The sequence below is a fragment of the Scyliorhinus torazame genome, chromosome 9, assembly GCF_047496885.1.
Source record: "Scyliorhinus torazame isolate Kashiwa2021f chromosome 9, sScyTor2.1, whole genome shotgun sequence".
NCBI classification, from domain to species: Eukaryota; Metazoa; Chordata; class Chondrichthyes; order Carcharhiniformes; family Scyliorhinidae; genus Scyliorhinus; species Scyliorhinus torazame.
In genome coordinates this window covers 98401307-98420182 of record NC_092715.1, presented here as the reverse complement: position 1 = coordinate 98420182, position 18876 = coordinate 98401307, and the positions used below count along the sequence as shown (strand labels likewise).

Genomic DNA, 18876 nt, shown 5'->3' with positions numbered 1-18876 from the left:
AACCATGGCCGGGATTCTCCCCTACCCGGCGGGGCGGGGGGTCCCGGCGGGATGGAGTGGTGGAAACCACTCCGGCATTGGGCCCCCCCCCCAAAGGTGCGGATTTCTCCGCACCTTTAGGGTCCAAGCCCTCACCTTGAGGGGCTAGGCTCGCGCCGGAGTGGTTGGCGCGCCGCCGGCCGCGGGAAAGGCCTTTGGCGCCACGCCAGACGGGGCCAAAGGGACTCCGCCGGCCGGCGGAAGTCCGCGCATGCGCGGGAGCGTCTGTGGGGGGGGGGGTCACTTCCGCAGCAGCCATCGCGGAGGCTATGGCCGAGGCAGAAGGAAAAGAGTGCCCCCACGACACAGACCCTCCCGCGGATTGGTGGGCCCCCATCGCGGGCCAGGCCACATCGGGGGCACCCCGGGGGACCAGATCGCCGGATGCCCCCCCCAGGACCCCGGAGCCCGCCCGTGCCACCAGTCCCGCCGGTAAGGTCGGTGGTTTGATTCACGCCAGCGGGACTGGCATGACAACAGCGGGACTTCGGCCGATCGCGGGCCGGAGAATCGCGGGCGGGGGGGGGTCCGCCGACTGGTATGCCGCAATTCCTGCCCCCGCCGAATTTTCGGTGCCGGAGAATTCGGCGGCCGGCGGGGGCAGGATTCACGCTGCCCCCCGGCGATTCTCCGACCCGGCAGGGGGGTCGGAGAATCCCGCCCCATGTTTGATCAGATGGTTAGTAAAGAACAACAGCAGGCGGTGGTTGAAGTGGATATCTTTAGTTCAAACAAGTTGGTTGAATTACAACAGAAAGATTCAGAGATAAAGCAGTTGTATCAGAAAGCATATACGGAATTGCAATCTGAGTGTATACCAGAGTGTTATTACATTAGAAATCATGTATTAGTGAGAAAATGGAGACCTTTACATATTCAAGCAGATGAGAAATGGGCAGAAGTTCATCAAGTGGTGTTACCGGTGGGTTACAAAAAGGTGGTTTTACGGGTGGTGCATAAGGTATTATGGTGCATTTAGGAGTAAGGAAAACTCAAGCAAAAATACAAAAATATTTTTATTGGCCAGGATTGTATAAGAATGTAGCTGAATTGTGCTGTACATGTCACACATGTCAGGTAACAGGAAAACCTCCGGCAGGAATCAAACCAGCACCTTGAATACCTATTCCACCATTTGAGGAACCTGTTACTAGGGTCTTAATTGATTGCGTGGGACCCCTGCCTAAAACCAAATGTGGGAATTACTATCTGTTGACAGTAATGGGCGTGCCTACTAGATTTCCAGAGGCAATTCCATTAAGAAACATGAAATCCAAGAGAGTTGTAGAGGAATGAACCTTACTCACTCAGATTAGGGATCCAATTTTATGATTAAGTTATTAAATGAAGTTCTGGATAGCTTAAGATTAAAGCAATTTAACTCAACAGTGTACCATCCAAATCATAAGGGGCATTAGAAAGATGGCATCAAACTCTAAAGACCATGTTGAGGGCCTATAGTCAAGATTACCCAGAGGATTGTACTATTTGCAATTAGGGATGCACCTGATGAATCACTGAATTCAGTCCATTAAAGTGATTTTTGGTCATGAGGTGAGAGGACCATTTAAATAGGCCAAAGAGAAATTGGTGAGTCAGCGATCGGGGACTACATTGTTAGATTATGTGTCAAATTTTAGGATGAGATTAACTAGGGCTGGTGAATTGGCTAGGAAACATTTAAAATTGTCACAACAGGTAATGAAAAAAGAGACGGATGAGAAATCAAAAATTAATGGTTTTGTTAGTGGGGAGGAAGTATGAGTATTGTTACCAATGGTAGATGAACTATTAAAAGCAAGATATAATGGACTTATCAAATTGAAAGGAAATTGAGTGAGGTGCATTATTTGATAAGAATGCCAGACAGAAGTAAAACTCACAGAGTATTTCATGTTAATATGCTCAAAAGACATTTTGATAGAGAAGGAAAGAAGGAGACGGTGTTAGTCATTGTAGCTCAGGGAGAAGAGATAAATCGAGATGATTCTGAGTTTAACATTCCTCAAATTAAATTGAATAATGAGGAAATATTAAACAGGGGATAAATTATTGAATTACCTTCCAGAAGAAAATCAAAATGACCTAAAAGAGGTATTACAGTGATATAGAGCTGTATGTGGGAATACATTAGGAAGTAGGAAAGTAAGTATGCATTATGTGGATATGAGAAGTGCTATTCCCATTAAATAACATCCATACAGGCTCAATCCACTAAAGTTATCACAGGTATAAAAGGATATTAACAACATGCTGAAGGAGGATGTCATCAGAGTGAGTTGCAGAGATTGGAGCTCATTGATTGTCATGGTACTAAATCCAGATGGAACACAATGATTGTATGTGGACTATAGAAAGGTCACCTTAGTTATGAAGTCAGATTCTACCTATTTCTTGTTTGTAAGACTGTGTTGAAAATGGCGGGTAAGCACATTGTATTATCAGACTTGACTTACTTGAAGGATATTGGCAAGTACCTTTATCATACTGGTCAAAGGAGGTTTCTGCTTTTGTGATGCCAAATAGTCGGTACCAATTTAAGGTCATGCCATTTGGAATGAAGAATGTGTCAGCAACATTCCAAAGATTAGCCATCTCGGGTCTAAACAATTGTGCAGTATACATAGACAATTTGATGGTGTTCAGTGAAACATGGAAGGAGCATTTGGAACATTTAAAACAACTATTCAGACAATTAAAGGAAGCTGGATTGGTGGTAAATTTGTCTAAGAGTGAATTTGCAAAAAAGTTCAAGTCATCTTATAGGCCATATCATTGGACATAGTCACATGGTACATGGAATATGAAGACAAAAACTATCTGCATCACCTCTGGGATAACCTTCTCCATGGACTCGGCATCTGATGGGACTCAGCAGAGTCCTGGCATCCAGCAGACCTCCGATTGCTGACTCTCTTGGATGTTCCTGCCCAAGAAGCCTGTCCACTAATGTTGAGTCTCTGCGCAGTGGAAGGTGGGGGTGATAGCTGTGACACCTCGATAGTGGTCTCCTCGGAGTTCTCATCCGAGGTGGTCTCTTGGGTGCTGGGGGTGGGCGGAAGAATGATTCGGATGGCCCAACCCCATCAGATGGAGATCCTGAGAAACATGTGATGGACATGTGATCAGTGAGATGTAAGGATCATTTTGCCGAACATGAACAACCCACTTGAGACAGCTTAACTGGATGAAGGGACAGTGGATCCTCATCTCCACGGCACAGGACAACTTTGCTGTCTGTGATTGTTCTCTCCTCAGTCAACACCACGATCTCCAAGACCCATTCCTCATAGGGGGTGCAGACTCGAATCTCCAGTACTCCGCACTCCATCTTGGCCTTTTCCCGCTTATTATAGGCTATTGTCTCCAGCGGGGAGAAGGAGAGGGCTTTATGAGCTGCGTGCTTGATGGATCAGGGGAGTCTATTGCAGGTGGCATGAGTGGGCACTGCACCTAGACATGAAGGGGTTGTGCTGCTGGCTGCCAACAGATGCTGAGGAATAAGCATGAAGAGCAGATGTGGTGAGGGAGCGAGGTGTCAGCCAGTGATTTATGGGGATGGGCGGAGAGAGGTGGTAACTTATCCTTGCAGTTCAATGGAGGTTGTTGGTCGTCTTCCTACAGTAGATGCTGGTCCTCTTGTTCATGTTGCCCGCACTGACTGCCGCTGCCTCCCAGGTGGTATTGGTGACCCTGCTGCTGGTCCTCCGACCTCCTCTCGAGGGAACAGGTTGTCCCGTCTCACATCCACAGCGTCAAGAAGCCTGACCAGGTTGACTTTGCCAAAGCTAGGAGCAGGTTTGCACATTGCCATGCTTGTGTATTGACTGGGAGTGTGAGGTGAGGGAACGTTTAAAAGCAGCTCCCCCTTGTTAGCGGATAGATGCTGAGGCGCGCTGCTGGCCAATCAGACGGCGAGACAGCCAGTAATGGCGAGAAGCTTGTGGGGACTCATTTCCGGCCCTAAGTCCCATTAAATACTGGCCACGATCTAGCCAACGTGCCTGTTGAGGAACATCCTGCCATTGGCGTCCAAAATTCCGAATAGAAAGTTTTCCGTTTAATCACACCCTTAGTAAAAACAGTAAGTCTGCAGAATAGGCTAATCAGCAGATATTCTGCCTCTTCAACTATCCATCACTTTAAATGTCTGGTAAATAGAAGAGCTATAAACTTTTTAAGCAGAAGTTCACACGCAAAAGTCAATACATCATTTTAAAGGATCAACTTTAACCTTTTTTATGGGATTGCAGGTAATTTGCTGTGCCAGCATTTTTTTTTCTGCATTAAATGAGACTTTACAGGTTGTATTCTCATCAGTGTGACACCATTCAGCATTTACATTTGATATTTTACGCAGTTAATTTCTGTTCTGAAGGCCCCCTGGGGTTTGAATTGTAGTGCTACATGAGAGAGGCAGAGTATTGATCAGCTAACATTTCCCTTACATTTTTTGTATGCCATGAAATTAATGAGACTTCAAGACAAAAATGTCAAAGTACTCCAGTAAGCAATGATGATTAGTTTTACATTTACAATCTCCGGTCTGTTCAAATTAATAAATTGTGGATTATTGAAAAAGCCTTCCTCCTGCTTACTGAGCACATAAAGGAGCAGGGTCTGTAACATGGGGGCGTATACTTATTCAAGGTTTGGGGTAATCTTTAAAGTCACAGTGTGCTTTGTTTGCTTTGATTATTAACTCTTTAAGCACACATAATGGCATTTTTGGTATTATCTCCCGCCTTACAGGAAAATAACTAACAAAAGTAATAAGAGCTTTGCTGACTTTTGGGGGGAAAAATAAGTTTGACAGAATAATTTGCTGTTTTCTGAACTTGAGGAATTGTTTTTATTCTTTAATTGCTAGTGAGTTTATAAGTTGCCCAACAATTGATCCCTGCCTTTTGCTGTGTTCTTACCTAATTCCTTTGGAAAGATGTGCATTTTATTTGTGTATTAGTTCCATTTAAATGGAATAAATACCGACAGTGAACCAGAGTGATGGACAGAGTCTGTTTTATTTAGCAGTGTGACTGGACAGTAACGATTCAGTCAATTCTGATCAGCCATCCAACGATACACGAGTTGATTTTTTGGTTGTATTCAGATGGGGCAGATTTTGTGGGGTGGCGAGGTTGTCTGCAGTCTTGCTTACGAAACCCAGATGCTTACTTAAAACTCGAGATGAGGGGCTCCCGCCAGTCGGAGACATTTCGGCGTTTTCCGGGGGTTTTCCCGTTGTTTCGGCGGTTGGGATTTCTTCGGCCATTGGGGCCTGAGGGACGGGCACCGGGTCGGGCCGGTTTGGAGCCAGTGGGGAGACCCGTGGCCGGAGGAGCAGAGGCATCGAGCCCGAAGCAAGCGGCAGGGGAGTAGCTTGGCCTCAGGCGAAGCCCGAATCCAGGACGAATGTAGAGGGGGAGCACCGCACACCGGGTGGCCCCCCGCTGAAAATAGATGTTTGGGATGTCTGAAGCCCGTTCCCAGGGGAAGAGATTTTTTGAACTTTTTATTTTTTTAATTTTTTTTTATTTTAATTTATTATTATTATTATTATTTTTAAAATTGTATTATTTATTGATCTCGTGATTGAAGAAAGAAGGAGAAAAATACTAAGTGGTTAAGGGATGCCAAAAACAGCTGTGAAGAAGGGAGGAAACGCCGGCTTGCCGCCGAAGGAGAGGACCAGTAAAAGCGTTGACAAGATGGCAGAGGCCGGACCGCGTGGTGGGAAAGATGACCGAGGTGATGGCTGTGGAGCTGGAGAAGCAGTTTGCGAGGCACATGGAGGCATTGAGGAAGGAGATGGCGGTCGTACTGTGATCATGGGTGGAGGAGGCAATTACCCCGGTGAGAGTGGATGTGGCAAAGGCATCGGCTGAGGTGAGAGAACAAGCTGAATAGATGGTAGGAAGTGGAGGAGGCCGTGTCGCAGCACAGCGACAAGCTCACTGCGATGAGGGACGAACTGCGGAGGGTGGTGGAGGTCAACAGAGGACTCCGAGCAAAGTTTGAGGACTTGGAGAACCGCTCGAGGTGGCACAATCTGAGAATTGTGGGCTAGCCCAAAAGGGCAGAGGGCCAACTGAGTACTTTGTTGAGATGGTGGCGGAGTTAATGGGGGAGGGTGAAGACCCCTCCCGGTATGAACTTGACTGAGCTCACAGGTCATTAAGGCCGAAACCCAAAGTGAATGAGCCGTCGAGAGCAGTAATGATCTGCTTCCATAAATACCACATGAAGGAGAAGGTGTTAAGCTGGGCGAAGCAGAAGTGGGAAGTGCAGTGAGATGGTGCTAGTGTTCAGGTTTACCAGGACTTGACGGTAGAGTTGGCAAAGAGACGAGCGGCATTCAACCGAGTGAAGGCGGCACTGTTCAACAAGGGACTGCGATTTAATATGGTATACCCGGCAAAGCTGAGGGTGATATACAACACCAAAGATTTTTATTTTGAAACGGTGGAGGCGGCTGAGGCGTTCTTGAAGGCAGAAGGCTTGGGACAGAAGTGAGGAGTGGAGCTGGAAGAGAGATCGTGGACTGTGATTGGGGAGCTGGAAAATGTATTTCTTTTCACTGACCTGCATTGTAACTTACTTGACTTCACATTGTTATAGAGTTTAACTTTTTGTTTGGTTTGATTGGCATTTTTGTTCCTTTTTTTGTTGTTGCAACGGTTATATGTTATTTTATTGAATTGTATGGGTTAGATTGTTTTTCTTTTTCTTCTGGGACTGGGTGCGAGGGGACAGTATGCCTTTTGGCTTGTGGGGGGGGACCACCCGTGCTAGCTAACTAAAGTCAGCTAGTGAACAGAGGTGAGGTGAGAGGAAGGCTGCGGACATTGGAGCCTGGTTAGCAGGTTTCGATGGACCTATGAGGCGAGGTAGTGGGGGGGGGGGGGGGGGGGGGGGGGGGGGGGGAGAGGATCGATACTGGGTGAGATTTTTTCAAGGGGAAATGCAGGGAGGGATTTTGAGGGAGGGAGAGGGGGTTCGATGTTAATAATGGATAGGGACGGGTCAGGCTCATGGGGCAGGGTCCGGTGGTATGATTGTGGTGAACATATTGTGCTTAACCATTCACCACTGTATTACATTGTTTCACGCTATTGCCCATGTGGGCTCCACCTATGGAACATTGTACTGTACTACATGGAATGTATCATGTTGGTGCCCTTGTGGGCTCCGCCCCTGGCTCCACCCCCTTATAAAGAGGTATAAAGAGCCGCTGCCCTGTAGACGGCTCTCACTAGCAGAGCAGTCGCAGGCGGGCACTGTTCTAGTCGATTAAAGCCACTGTTCACTTCAACTCTGTCTCGCATGAATTGATGGTCGCATCAATTTAATCGACTACAACACCGCAATGGAATCAGCCCTCAAACCTGACCGACTGGAATTCGACCCACAGGCCGCGGAAGCCAAAGGGATTTTTTCACACTGGCTCCGATGTTTCGAGGTCTACCTCGCCGCCTCCTCCTCGCCCTCTGTCACCGATAAACAGAAGCTGAGCCTCCTCCACGCCTGGGTGAGCCATCGAATCTCTGTACAACTCGAGGAAGTCTCCACATACGCGGACCCCCTCGCGATGCTGAAGCGCCTATACATAAGGCCGGTGAACGAAGTGTACACGCGGCAACTTCTCACCACTCACCGCCAACGCCCCAGGGAATCGCTGGAGGAGTACCTACGCGACCTCAAAGTCCTCACGCGAAGCTGCAACTACCAGGTCGTCACGGCCTCTCAACATATGGAACTCGCCGTCCAGGACCCCTACGTGCCTGGAGTCAGGTCCAACTACGTCAGACAGTGCCTGCTCGAGAAAGGCGCCATCGACCTAGAAGAGACGGCAAAACTAGAAGTAGCGTTCCAAAGCCGCAACGCTTTCCCGTCCGATCACGCAACCCCCTCGTGGACCCCCGACCAGAGAGCACCCCAGGCCTGTGCCGCACAGCTACCCGCCCAACCCGGGGGGGCTACCCTGCTATTTCTGCAGCCAGCACCAGCACCAGCACCCCAGGCAGCGCTGCCCGGCTCGGAAGGCAAACTGCAGCGACTGCGGCAAAAAGGGACACTTCGCCAAAGTTTGCCTGGCCAGGTCCAAATCCTCCAAATCGCAGGCTCGACTCTCGGACTAACAGGCCCGCAGACCCCGCAGCGTGCCTGCCAGCTCCGCCCCCTCCGGACGCGTCATCGGCCTCGTGTTGTCCCTGGGGGCAGCTATCTTCAACCCCGCACAACACGTGCGACTCACGGGGGCTGCCATCTTGGCCGCCGTCTCCCACACAGCACGCCACATACGACTCATGGGGCCCGCCATCTTGGATGCCATCTTCCTCGCCGCCCGACACGTGTGACCGACGGGGGCCGCCATCTGCAACACCGCCCAACACGTGCGACCGACGGGGGCAGCCACCTTGGGACCACCCCATCACCTCCGACCACGCCGGCCACCCGCAACTTGGCGCAGTCACCCTCGACCAGTCACGACCAAAACACCTCCAGAACTCCATGATGACCGTCCGGGTCAATGGACACGAAACGCTTGCCTCTTTGACTCCGGGAACACGGAGAGCTTCATTCGCCCAGACACGGTAAGGCGCTGTTCGCTCCAAACCTTCCCCGTACTTCAAACAATCTCGCTCGCTTCCGGAGCGCACACAGTGCAGATCCGGGGGTACACTGTCGCGAACCTCCCGATACAGGGCGCCGAGTACGCCAATTTTAAACTATGTGTACTTCCCGATCTCTGCGCTCCTCTCCTGTTGGGACTGGACTTCCAGTGCAACCTCAGGAGCCTAACCCTGAAGTTCGACGGGCCCCTACCCCCACTCACCATATATATTCTCGCGACCCTGAACGTCGACCTTCCCCCGCTCTTCGCAAATCTCACCGCCCACTGTAAGCCAGTTGCCACCAGAAGCAGGCGGTACAGTATCCAGGACAGGACTTTATCAGGTCCGAGGTCCAGCGACCCTTGCGGGAAGGGATCATCGAGGCCAGTAATAGCCCCTGGAGAGCTCAGGTGGTGGTCGTCAGGACCGGGGAAAAGAACCGGATGGTTGTAGACTACAGCCAAACCATAAGCCGGTACATGCACCTCGATGCGTACCCCTTCCCCCGGATAGCGGACATGGTTAATCAGATCGCACACTACCAAGTCTTCTCCACGGTGGATCTGAAGTCCGCATACCACCAGCTCCCAATCCGCCCGGAGGGCCGCCACCACACGGCCTTTGAGGCAGACGGCCGCCTCTTCCACTTCCTCCGGGTCCCCTTCGGCGTCACAAACGGGGTCACGGGCTTCCAAAGAACGATGGACCGAATGGTGGACCTGTACGGGCTGCGGGCCACATTTCATTACTTGGACAACGTCACCATCTGCGGCCATGACCAGCAGGACCATGCCGCCAACCTCCAGAAATTTCTCCAAACCGCCCAAGCCCTCAACCTCACTTATAACAAGGAGAAATTTGTTTTCCGCACAACCAGACTAGCCATCCCCGGCTACGTCATGGAAAACGGAGTTCTAGGGCCCGGCCCCGACCGTATGCGCCCCTCCTGCAACTCCCTCTTCCCCACTGCCCCAAGGCCCTGAAAAGGTGTCTCGGGTCGTTTTCCTATTACGCCAAGTGGGTCCCCAACTACGCGGACAAAGCCCGCCCACTGATCAAAGCTACCATCTTCCCACTGGCGGCTGAGGCCCGCCAGGCCTTCAGCCGCATCAAGGCAGATATTGCCAAAGCCGCGATGCGCGCAGTAGAGGAATCCGTCCCCTTCCAGGTGGAGAGCGACGCGTCAGAGGTCACCCTCGCTGCCACCGTCAATCAGGCGGGCAGGCCAGTAGCATTTTTCTCCCGTACCCTCAACGCCTCCAAAATTCGACACTCCTCAGTTCGAAAAGAAGCCCAAGCCATTGTGGAAGCTGTACAGCATTGGAGGCACTACCTCGCTGGTAGGAGGTTTACCCTCGTTATCGACATGGTCGGTTGCCTTCATGTTCGACAACACACAGCGGGGCAAGATCAAGAACGATAAGATCTTGAGGTGGAGGATCGAACTCTCCACCTATAATTACGATATAGTGCATTGTCCTGGGAAGCTCAACGAGCCCCCAGATGCCCTGTCCCGCGGCACGTGCGCCAGCGCGCAAGCTAACTGACTCCGGGCCATCCACGATGACCTCTGCCACCCAGGGGTCACCCGGCTTCTCCACTACATCAAGGCCCGCAATCTGCCCCACTCCACTGAGGAGGTCAGAGCCATGACCAGGGACTGCCAAATCTGCGCGGAGTGTAAGCCGCACTTCTATCGACCAGATAAGGCCCACCTGGTGAAGGCATCCCAGGTGGATAAGAAGGGAGGGGGTTGAGAGACCCCCAATTAGGATAGTCACATGGAATGTGACAGTGTTGGGCGGCCCAGTCAAGAGGTCAAGGGTGCTTGCGCATCTTAAAAGTTTGAAGGCCGATGTAGCAATGCTGCAGGAGAAGGGTGCATCTGAGGGTGAAGGATCAAGTGAGGCGTAAAAAGGGCTGGGTTAGTCAGGTGTTTCACTCTGGATTTGACGGAAGGGCTCGAGGGATAGCGGTAATGGTCAGCAAAAGGGAACGGTTCCAGATGGAGAAGGATGTTGCAGATCAGGGGGGTAGGTATGTGATTGTGACAGGGATGCTGGAGGGGAGGCTAGTGGCGCTGGTAAGCGTATATGGTCCCAATTGGGATGATAAGGGATTCGTGAAGAAGGTGTGTGGGGCCAGCCCCGACTTGGACACACACAAACTTATAGTGGGGGAGGACTGGAACATGGTGCAGGAGCCAAAATTGGAAGGTCACGGCTGCACTCGCTGGTCACGTCAGGGGGGGCGAAGGCGTTGGCTGGGCTAATGGTGGAAATGGGAGGGTTGGACTCTTGGAGGTTTCTGCACCCGAGGGAGCAGGAGCACTCGTTTTTCTCAGTGGTCCAAAAGATATACTCGCGGATCGACTTTTTAATGGTGGGGAAGACGCGGCTGGCTGGGGTTAAAGGGTCGGAGTACTCGGCAATTGCAATATCAGATCATACTCCGCATTGGGTGGATATGGGACTGGAGAAGGGGGTGGTACAGAGACCAGGGTGGAAGTTACATGTGGGACTGTTGGGGGACCGATGGTTCTGTGACAAAATTGAAAAAGTAATCGAGGAATATGTAGGTTTTAACTGCATGGTTGAGGTGTCGAAGGCGGTTGTCTGGGAGGCTTTAAAGGCGGTGGTGAGGGGATGAGGTGATCTCGTTCAAGGTTAGGCTAGACAAAGAGGAGAGGTTGGAACGTCAGAGGGTAATAGGTGAGATGCTGAAGGTAGATAGGAGTTATGCAGAAGATAGTTGCAGGAGCCAAGATTGGAAGTTGGAAAAGAGGAAGGAACTCCAGGCGAGCTTTGACCGGCTATCTGCCAGGAAGGCGGTACTCCAATTGTGGCGAGCAAGGGGGGCAGTTTACGAGCATGGAGAGAAGGCGGGCCGGGAGGTGCTGGAATTTCTAGATGGGCTGGAGTACCCAAGGTTAGGGGAGGGAGACTGGGCTACATTAGAGGGGGCGATAGTGGAGCAGGAGATAAAAGATGCGATTGGAGGATACAGTCGGGGAAGGTGGCAGGGCCGGATGAGATTCTGGTGGAATATTATTAAAAATTCAAAAATAAGCTGGTACCTCTGATGGTGGGGATGTTTGAGGAGGTGATAGAGAAGGGGGTGTTACCACAAACTTTGGGACAGGCATGATTTCCCTGTTACTTAAGAAAGATAAGGATCTGACGGAGTGTGGGTCGTATAGGCTTACATCACTTTTAAACGTGGACGCAAAATTCTCCACCACCGGATATTCGGCGGGGGCGGGAATTGCGCCACGCCGGTTGGCGGGCCACCCCCCGCGATTCTCCGGCCCGCATGGGCCGAAGTCCCGCCACTAAAATGCCTGTCCCGCCGGCGTAGATTAAACCACCTACCTTACCGGCAGGACAAGGTGGCGCGGGTGGGCTCCGGGGTCCTGGGGGGGGGGGCGCGGGGCGATCTGGCCCCGGGGGGTGCCCCCACGGTGGCCTGGCCCGCGATCGGGGCCCACCGATCGCGGGCGGGCCTGTGCCGTGGGGGCACTCTTTCCCTTCAGCCTCCGCCACGGTCTCCACCATGGCGGAGACAGAAGAGACTCTCTCCACTGCGCATGTGCGGGAATGCCGTCAGCGGCCGCTGACGCTCCCGCGCATGCGCCGCCCGGAGATGTCATTTCTGCACCAGCTGGCGGGGCACCAAAGGCCTTTTCCGCCAGCTGGCGGGGCGGAAATCAGTCCGGCGCGGGCCTAGCCCCTTAAGGTTGGGACTCGGCCCCCAAAGATGCGCGATGCCCGACTGATTTGCGCCGTTTTGGGCGCCAGTCGGCGGACATCGCGCTGTTTCCGGAAAATTCCGCCCAAGGTTACACCACAGTTCTGAGGGCAATTGAAAACAAAGAGAAAGAAGTGTCTACTTTGCAAGTATTTTCCGAGTTTAGAGTTTAGAACGTTGTTTAAATCTGCAAAGTCATATTCATTTTCCAATTCTGAGGTTGGATTTTACATTTCCCTGCCAGTGGGTTTGAAGGTAGGAGGCATGTAAAAACCAGCAGGTAATCTTCGTACCTCTGACCCACCTACCTTCCCTCAGCTTGTCTGAGGGTGAGTGAGGGTTCGGTGAGGAAGGGGATGCATCAGGCAGCACTCCCGCCTAATGAGGCTCTTAAGTGGCTACTGGAGTCTCATCCTTCCGCTGCTGGTATAGGGCCACACATGTCGGAAACCTGGAAGCTTTAGCTGTGTGGGTTGGTTACGGGCAAGGGGGAACCTACTTTGCAAGCTTCAGGGCCTATTAGAGGCCCACCTTCCCCATCCCTGCCCACCCCCAGATCATCCACCCTCCTTCAAACCTCTCCTGTGGCCTTTTGATCCCAGTACCCTGAATATCCCCTTTGCCCAGATCCCAGTCCCCAGACATTACCGGCCTCTTGGGTGTGATGGGCCTGCCTGTAGTCCCAGAAGTGGCCACCATTCCTGGCTGGCGCTGCTGGGACGACAAGAGTTGCCAGCCATCCAATTGGCTGGAAGCTCTCCAAGACAGAAATTCCTCCTGAGCAAGGGCAGAAGCCTCGCCTAAAATCAATTAATGCTGTTCCGAGCATTAAGTTTCTGCAGTTATAGATGCTGGGTTGTGAGCAACCTCCTGTGCAGCTCATGGGTGTTGGGGGTGGGGGAGGGTGGGCACAAGGACTGCACTGCCCCATAAAATTCAGCTGTAGGAAATATTGAGTACTTTTTTTTTACATTTGCACATTTACAATGCAATTCAAGCATTTCATATCCATTGATTTCATGGTACATCTCACTCAAAGATTGTGGCTGAGAAACACAAGGAAGAGAATATCTGTGACCGAAGCACAGCATAATCTCGATTCCTGATATATAGATTCTTTTACTTTTAAACTTTGCATATTTCCCTTTGGGAGACCAGGAGCTGTTGAACCACACAGTGCCTCAGGCAGAAAGCGGTTAAGTCTACTCTAGAGCTTCGTTAGGGAAGAAATACCAAAGGCAAAATTTATTTCAGGTTTTGCTTTTCTATTTCTATAAAATATTAATGATGAAATCTTTAGGAAACTAAAAAGACATTTCTCTTGTTCTGATGTTAACCTTTACCCTACTGCTTATGATATACACGCATGATATGTTTTGGCATCTTTTACACCGTAATCTGCGCTCCCCCAGCTTTGAAACCCTTGTTAAGTAACCGTTATTATAAAACCTGAGTTAATTCCAAATTTCAGAACAACTTGCATATGAATTGGTGCTTCCTATTTGAAACCAACTGCTTTGGCATAATAACATTAATGAATGGATTAGTAAATAGTTAATAATTATGCTGTTTGCAGGCTACAGTTCGGAAAATGTAGTCAACAGAAAAATCACATTATTCAAACAAAATGTCTTGTTTAGTAATCTTAGTGATAGCATGTTTCTAATTGGAAAGAACATTATCATATGTTTCTAAATCATATTTTTAAATGTCATTGGAGGCACTTTATTAAGCAGATAAAAAAAATTAACCTGCAGGATATTTGTATATTATTGATTTTTGCTATTATAGTCTTGAACTTAGTTGCTGGTCATTGGATTATGGAAATATTATTTTGAGGTCTGAATGTTAATAAACTATGGATTAAAAAATGATTGGTTATGTACAAAATTGAACATTTCCACAGGGATTGATGAACCAAATAGAAGCACTCATATAGCAACTCTCTGAATTGTTGAATTTAACTCTTTAAGGATTTCAGAGTCCTGTATTTACTCTGAGCCATGGAGACAGTGGATGGGAGCATTTCATACAGGAAATCCGCAAGTAGGAGTTTCCTGGACATCCTGCAGAAGTGAACCGCACAATGTTTTTAATATTATTTTTCATCAATTTTCTTCCCATTAGGCTTTGTTGGACAATGGGGTTGTGAGGGGCTGAGGCTGGAAGGGTAGTCAGTTGTTGCGGGGACATTGCCAAAAAAGCAGCCATGGATGTTGAATAGGCGAAGAGACAGCATAAAACTAAAACATAAAGCATACAAAAATTCAAATAATGGCACAGGTCCTGGCAACTGGGAGGGTACAAAGAACAGCTGAAGATGAGAAAACGGATAGTAGAAGCTGTCATAGGAGTATGAAAAGAAACTCGCAAGGGATATTACATTTAAAAATCAGTTATACTAAGGAAAAGAGGACAGTCAGGAATAATGTGGGCATCTTGAAAACTGATGACAGTGATATTGTCAACTAAGGCTATGGCAGACATGTTGAATAAGTACTTCCATGCATATTTACAGCATGGGAAGATGGTAGGATGACAGGTATCCCAAGGAAACTAAGATTGAATCTGGACAAAATTAATTAAAATTAATGTAAGCAAAATGACAGTTTACTAAAGAGTGACAAATTCTCAGGACCAGATGGTTTCCGTTCCAAGGTTTGAAAGGAAATAGGTAAAAACATTGCAGATGCCCCAATGATAATTTTTCAAAATTCACCCAATTTGGGAATTATTCCGTTAGATTGGAAAATTGTGCATGTCATGCACTATTTAAGAAAGCTAAATGAAGGAAATCATGAAATTATAGACCAGTTAGCCAAACAATTGTTTTAAAAAAATCATTGGAGCCTACCATAAGGATAGAGCTCATCAGAAAGAGCCAGCATAAATTTGTGAACAGTATGTCATGCCTAGCGATCCTGAACAACCTTTATGAAGATGTGACTAAAGTAGTTGATGGGGGAATTGTCTATGAATGTTATTGTTATGGACTTCCGGTAGGCATTTTATAAAACTCTTCAATAGATACTGTCAGCTGAAGTTAAAATTCTTGGAGTTGAAGACAAATTGTTGACCAGGCCGGTAAATGGCTGAGGGTGTATATGCAATAGTTTTCTTGACTAATAATTTGAGGAACCAACTCAAAAACAGGCCATCCTAGATTGGGTACTGTGTAATGAGAAAGGAATAATGGCAATCTAGTGTGCGAGGCCCCATGGGGATGAGCGACCATGATAGAATTCTTCATCAAGATGGAGAATCATGCAGTTGATTCTGAGACAAGGGACCTGAATCTAAATAAAGGAAACTATGATGGTATGAGGTGCGAGTTTGCTATGATGGATTGGGAAATGTTACTTAAAGTGATTACGATGGATAGATAATGCAAATATTCTAAGATCACATGGGTGAACTCCAACAGTTGTTCATTCCTGCCTGGCACAAAATGAATACTGGAATGGTGGCCAAACCATGGCTTACAAGGAAAATTAGAGATCGTATTACGTCCAAGGAAGAAGTATGCAAATTTTCCACAAAAAAAATAGACTTGAAGATTGGGAACATTTTTGAATTCATCAAAGGCGGACATAGGAATTGATTAAGAAGGGGAAAATGGAATACAAGATTAAACTTGCGGGGACATAACAATTGACTATGAAAGCGACTTTGGTATGTTAAGAGAAAAAGGTTGGTGAAGACAAATATAGTGAGAAACAGGGGAATTTGTAATGTGGAACAAAGAAATGTGCAGGTCCAAAGATGTGCAGGTTAGGTGGATTGCCCATGATAAATTGCCCTTAGTGTCCAAAATTGCCCTTAGTGTTGGCTTGTGTGGGGTTACTGGGTTATGGGGATAGGGTGGAGGTGTTGACCTTGGTTAGGGTGCTCTTTCCAAGAGCTAATGCAGACTCGATGGGCCGAATGGCCTCCTTCTGCACTGTAAATTCTATGAAAATGGCTGACCAACTAAATACATACATCGATTGAATCTTCACAAGGAGGACACAAATAACATACCAGAAATGTTGGGGAACACAGGGTTTAATGAGAGGGAGGAACTGAAGGAAATCAGTATTCGTAGGGAAATGGTGTTGAGGAATTGATGGTATTGAATGGTGACAAATTCCCAGGGCCCGATAACTTACATCCCAGAGTACTTAAGGAAGTGGCCCTAGAAATAGTGGATGCATTGGTTCCTACAGATTGGAGGGTAGCTACTGTAACCCCCGATTTTAAAAAGGTGGTAGAGAGAAAACAGTGAATTATAAACCAGTCAGCCTGACGTTGGTAGTGAGGAAAATTCTGGAGTCCATTGTAAAATATTTAATAGCAGAACGTTTGGAAAACAGTGGCTGAATCGGGCAGAGTCAGCATGGATTTATGAAAGGGAAATCATGCTTGACAAATCCACTGGAATTCTTCATAGAGTTGATGAGGCGGAACCAATGGAAGTGGTTTATTTGGACTTTCAGTAGGCTTTTAACAGGGACCCACATAAGAGGTTAGCATGTAAAATTAATGTGCTTGGGATTGGGGGTTGTGCATCGAGATGGATAGAAAACTGGTTGGCATTCAGAAAGCAAAGAGTAAGAATAAATGTTTTTTTTCCTAAATAGCAGGCAGTGACTAGTGGAGTACTGTAGGGATCAGTTCTAGGACCCCAGCTATTCACAATATATATTAATAATTTAAATGAGGGAATGACATGTAATATCTCCAGATTTGAAGATGACACAAAGCTGTGTGGGAGGGTGAGCTGCGAGGAGGATGCACAGTGTGATTTGAACAAGTTGAGTGAATGGGCAAATGTGTGGCAGATGCAGTACAATATGGATAAATGTGAGGTTACCCACTTTGATAGCAAAAACAGGAAGACAGATTGTTGTTTGAGTGTCCAGAGATTGAGTGAGGGGAATGTACAATGAGACCTCAGTGTGCCCCAGACTATGAAAGTAAGCATGCAGATGCAGCAGGCGGATAAGAAGGCCTTCATAGCAAGAGGATTTGAGTATAGAAGCAGGGATGTTTTGCAGCAATGCTACAGAGCCTTGGTGGAACCACACCTGAAATATTGTGTGCGGTTTTGGCCTCTTTATCTGAGGAAGGATTTCTTGCCTTGGAGGGAGTGCAGTAAATGTTTACCAGCCTGAGTCCTGGGATGGCGGGACTGAAGTATGAGGAGAAATTGAGTCAGTTAGGATTATATTTGCTGATGTTTAAGAGAATGAGGGAGGATCTCATCGAAACCTATAAAATTCTAACAGGACGAGACAGGTTAGATGCAGGAAGGATGTTCTCAACGGCGGGGAAATCCAGAACCAGAGGTCACTGTCTAAGGAAACAGGATAAACCATTTAAGGCTGAGATGATTGAAATTTCTTCAGCCAGAGAGTAGTGCGCCTGTGGAATTAATTATCACAGAAAGCTGTTGAGGCCAAAACATTTTTTTTAATAAGGAGTTAGATATAGTTCTTGGGGCTTAGGAATCAATGGATATCAGGGAAAAGCGGGGACAGGTTACTGAGTTTGATGATCAGCCACGATCATAATGAATGGTAGAGAAGCTCGAATGGCCAACTTCTCTTATTTTCTCTATTTCTATGCTAAGTTTGGACAACTGTAGGTATATAGGGCGGGATTCTCCGAGACTCTGCACCGAAATCACACTCAGCGCGGGGATGGAGAATGGGCTTCAGGCCCGAGATCAGGGGCGAAATTCTCCCGAAACGGCGCGATGTCCGCCGACTGGCGCCCAAAACGGTGCCAATCAGACGGGCATCGCGCCGCCTCAAAGGTGCAGAATGCTCCGCATCTTTGGGGGCCGAGCCCCAACATTGAGGGGCTAGGCCGACGCCGGAGGGATTTCCGCCCCGCCAGCTGGCGGAAACGGCCTTTGTTGCCCCGCCAGCTGGCGCGGAAATGACATCTCGGGGCGGCGCATGCGCGGGGGCATCAGCGGCCGCTGACAGTTTCCCACGCATGCGCAGTGGAGGGAGTCTCTTCCGCCTCCGCCATGGTGGAGACCGTGGCGGAGGCGGAAGGGAAAGAGTGCCCCCACGGCACAGGCCCGCCCGCGGATCGGTGGGCCCCGATCGCGGGCCAGGCCACCGTGAGGGCACCCCCCGGGGCCAGATCGCCCCGCGCCCCCCCCAGGACCCCGGAGCCCGCCCACGCCGCCTTGTCCAGCCGTTCAAAAGGTGGTTTAATCCACGCCGGCAGGACAGGCAATTTATCGACGGGACTTCGGCCCATCTGGGCCGGAGAATCCAGCGGGGGGGCCCGCCAACCGGCGCGGCCCGATTCCCGCCCCCGCCGAATATCCGGTACCGGAGACTTCGGAAACCGGCGGGGGCAGGATTCACGGCGGCCAACGGCCATTCTCCGACCCACTGGGGGGTCGGAGAATGACGCCCCAGGTCCGACACAGCTCCCGCGATTCTCCGGTCCCCGGAGAATCGGCATCAATCAGGCG

The 18876-nt window shown here is 49.2% G+C and overlaps 1 protein-coding gene across 5 annotated transcripts in view; it reads left to right on the top strand.

Moving 5' to 3' along the window:
• mctp1a (multiple C2 domains, transmembrane 1a) overlaps nucleotides 1-18876 on the top strand; it is a 1185582-nt gene that overhangs the window by 824483 nt on the left and 342223 nt on the right. The window lies entirely within an intron of this gene.